Source organism: Myotis lucifugus, unplaced genomic scaffold (assembly GCF_000147115.1).
Source record: "Myotis lucifugus unplaced genomic scaffold, Myoluc2.0 scaffold_4003, whole genome shotgun sequence".
Lineage (NCBI taxonomy): Eukaryota > Metazoa > Chordata > Mammalia > Chiroptera > Vespertilionidae > Myotis > Myotis lucifugus.
Genome location: NW_005875051.1, coordinates 1 through 3,503, shown reverse-complemented (window position 1 = coordinate 3,503; position 3,503 = coordinate 1). Strand labels below are relative to the sequence as shown.

Below are 3,503 nucleotides of genomic sequence, written 5' to 3'. Positions count from 1 at the left end.
TGGGACCAGCCTTGGCCAGTGAGTGTCTTTGAATTAAGCCATGGACTATTCTATCAAAGTCATCATTGCCTGTAGCCTCTTATCTTTTTTTGGTGTGTGTGGGGTGGACGGGGAACGGGGGGGCGGGGAGGATGCGAATGCAAGAGAGGAAAAGCCTGCCAAGTTTGTTAACAGGAGGGCATTAACAGGAGGTTTAGTCCCCTGACCTCACTACCCTCTTCATTCCTAACCATCTAACCATGTGCTTGTGCAGCCCCTGACCCTGGGCTCAGGGTTCAGACCAGGTCTCACAATTCCCAGTGAAACGCAGAACATTCTTTTCCGGGGTATGACAGGGCCCTCTGACACAGCGTTCCAAGTAAGTAATGAGCCTGAGGATAGCACAAGGTTAATAATCTGCTCGGCAACATTGTGAAACCCTCTCAAAGGCAGGCAGCAAGCAGTTTGACGAGGCCCTGATTCAGAGTCCTCTTAGGGGGTCTTCGCTGCCCCCAAACCCCCAAGTCACCTCCCTGTTTCTTTGCTGGTGCCTGGAGTATAGGAAACTCATGGTTGTATCCCAAATTAATCTCTCAAGTGTAAAGAAGAATGAACATTATAAAGATGTTCAATAGCACTAATCGTAGAAACAAGGTGCCGTTTTGCACCCATCAGAGATGAAGACAATGGATGGTATCTGTTGGAGTCGCCGAAGGAGGCACACACGAGGCCAAAAGGGGTAAAGCATTATGAAGTAGGTGATCTGGAAAACCAGATGGGCTGAGCCCCAAAATGGCACCAGCACCCAGGGAAGGACTCTAGGCGGGCTTTTTCTGGGAGGCGAATCCTCTGGGCGGGCCCTGGGGGGAAAGATAATGGTCTTAGCAAGTGGAATGTGGTCTAAGCAAAAGGGAGTGCTGGCTGTGAAGTGGTCTGAAGGCCAGTTCCCAGGGTAGGGATGCTGATTCCATTATTTGGTCAGACCTAACGGTACCCAGCACTGGTGAGCGTAGGGAGAATGAGCACTCCTGCTCTCACCGACGGTTCTGTGTATGGAACAGCTTTGTCGAATACAATTTTGCGGTGGCTGTGCAGATTGGAGACGTGTATGCCTTTTTTTAAAAAAAATTAATTTAGCTCTGACCTCATGCTCTGCTGCTCTCTGCCTTTCTCTGCTTCAGCAGGGAGGCTGTTTGCCCACAAATGCCAGGTAAGTTCTCATTGTAGGGCTTTTGCATGGGTTGCTTCCTGAACTTGGAATGTTCTTCCCCCTGTATGGGAACTGCCTCATATGCGGCTAAAATGGCCAACTCCTTCATTGTTACCCTACAGTAAGCCAACCCTGACCACCCCTGTCCAAAACCAGCACCTGTCCCCGACTCAACTACATATTCCCTTCTATCTGGTTTTTTAAATTTACTGACCGAGTGTTCACCACCCTCTAACTTCCTGTGATTTTCCTGTTTGGGCCTCAGTCTCCCTATGCCCAGCCTGGCACAGTAGATGCTCAATAAATAGTTCAATTATTGAATTCTTTACATGGCTTCCATACAAGTCTGTACTATTCACAAAGAAATTGTTGTCTTTAAATTTTTTAAATTATGCGAGTTGATCTTGACTTGTAATATATTTCAATTTTAAATACTCGGACCATGAAGGGAGGACTCTTCCATGGTAAGGCCTTCATGTGAACCTTTTCCCGTCCACATGCAACTTTTCGTATTCAGATAGGCAAAGACTAGAATTTCCCGCATTTCATTTTCTTTAGGTACAAATGTTACTCTAGAAACACTTGTTCTCTTGCCTCTCGCTTCTCTTCTGCAGGCCTGACAGGCCTGAGCACTGGGGCCTGGAGGAGCAGGACAGGTACCACTCTCTGCCCGCGGCCACAGACAAGCCCTTGGCCCCACCCTCCTCCCTCCGAGTGGCAGCCAGCCTGGTGCCGACTCTGGACCCCACGTTAAACATGAAGCCAAGTGAGCAGGTGGCGAGGACTGGCCGCCTGGCTTTCTGGACGCCCTCCACAACACGATCTCCTTCTCCCAGACTCTGTTCTGGAGCCCAGTGTGTCGGTCACTCTGACATAGATTCTTTCTCCCAAGTAATGTCACCTCTCAGTTGTCTGGGCTCCCCAAATGCCCTTCCCCTGCAAAAGCTCTCAGGAAAATCGCGCATTCCCAAGCGAAAGCAGGCCCAGGTCCACGTTCCCTCGGTCTCTATACTGTCACTCGTGAGGACATCTCGGTCAACACCGTGGGAGAAGAAAACCTGTCACGCTAACTGCAGCCTCGGTCAGTCGTCCCAGCTTCCAGAGAGTGAGGAGACGCTTTCCCGAGGAGCCTTTGAAGAACCCGAAGGAAAAGCAGGCCCGGCACGTAGCGGATCTTCGAGCTCATTATGAATCAGAAATAAATACAGTGGGCCCTTGACTTACTAGTGTCCTAACAAGTTTTTCGAGATACAAGCCATCTCTCAGCCGATTTTTTGCTTTGAGTTGCGAGCTAAAATTCGGGTTACGAGCCAGCTTCAGATACCCCACCGCTAGTTGGCGCAGCGAACGTCACAGTGAACACCACAGCATCAGCCCAGCATCACATGTCTCACTCGTTCACTTTTTGATTTGACATACGAGTAATTTGAGTTACGAGCTCCGTCACGGAACGAATTAAACTCGTAAGTCAAGGCCCCACTGTAGCTTGAAACAGAAGCTGGAGGCAAAAGAGATTTCTGCAGCTGAAGTTCGGAAGAAAACCAATCAAATTCCCGGAGACAGATGCGGCCAATGAGATGGTGCTCTGCATGAAGCCACTAGTGGTGTGAAGACATTGGAAAATAAGAATAACCTACTAGAAAGAGAAGTGAGCGGCTTCCGAGAATGCCTCGGTGCAGCCAGCAGTGCCCCCAAACTCCTGCAGGAATGTTCGCCTGGAGGGAATCAGAGCAGGTGACGGAGAAAAAGACAGCACAGCATTGGACTGCAGTCCAGGCTGCAGGAGCCGGAGGACGCGTTTGAGAATGCCTACAAACTCTCAGATGACAAGGCGCCAGACTGAAACAGGAAAACAAAATGTTTCATCTTTTAGGAGAGTAGGAGTCCCTTGGAAGAGAACAGGAAAGAGTGAGACACGCATTAAATACAACCGAGAACACCGCTTGGTGCACAGACTCAGATTTCTGATTGGAAAAGAACAATCTCAAAACTTGAAGCTCAGGTCAAGCAAGTGGAACATGAAAATGTTAACTCTTCGTCATAATTCTAGAGCTCCCACAGGACCCTCACGTGCCAACACACTGGCCGCCTCCGACGTCAGCAGGCGGAAGTGGCCGATCCCTGGGGCTGAATACTCGGTCTCCGTGGGCCAGCCGGGGCATGCGTTCCTGGGTACCACTCTCCTCAGGAAAAGGCTTCTCCACCTGGGAGTTCACCAACAAACTTACTGATAAACAAAACCAAGAGACTTCAGACACGCCAATCATGAGCGCTTTAAAAGAACTTGAGGAAGAAAAAAATATTTAAAAATTGG

General features: G+C 49.4%; 1 pseudogene; it reads left to right on the top strand.

Annotated features, from left to right (window-relative positions):
* The first annotated feature begins 1,281 nt into the window (after nt 1–1,281).
* LOC106695871 lies at nt 1,282–3,497 on the top strand (annotated as a pseudogene).
* Nucleotides 3,498–3,503: the final 6 nt, after the last annotated feature.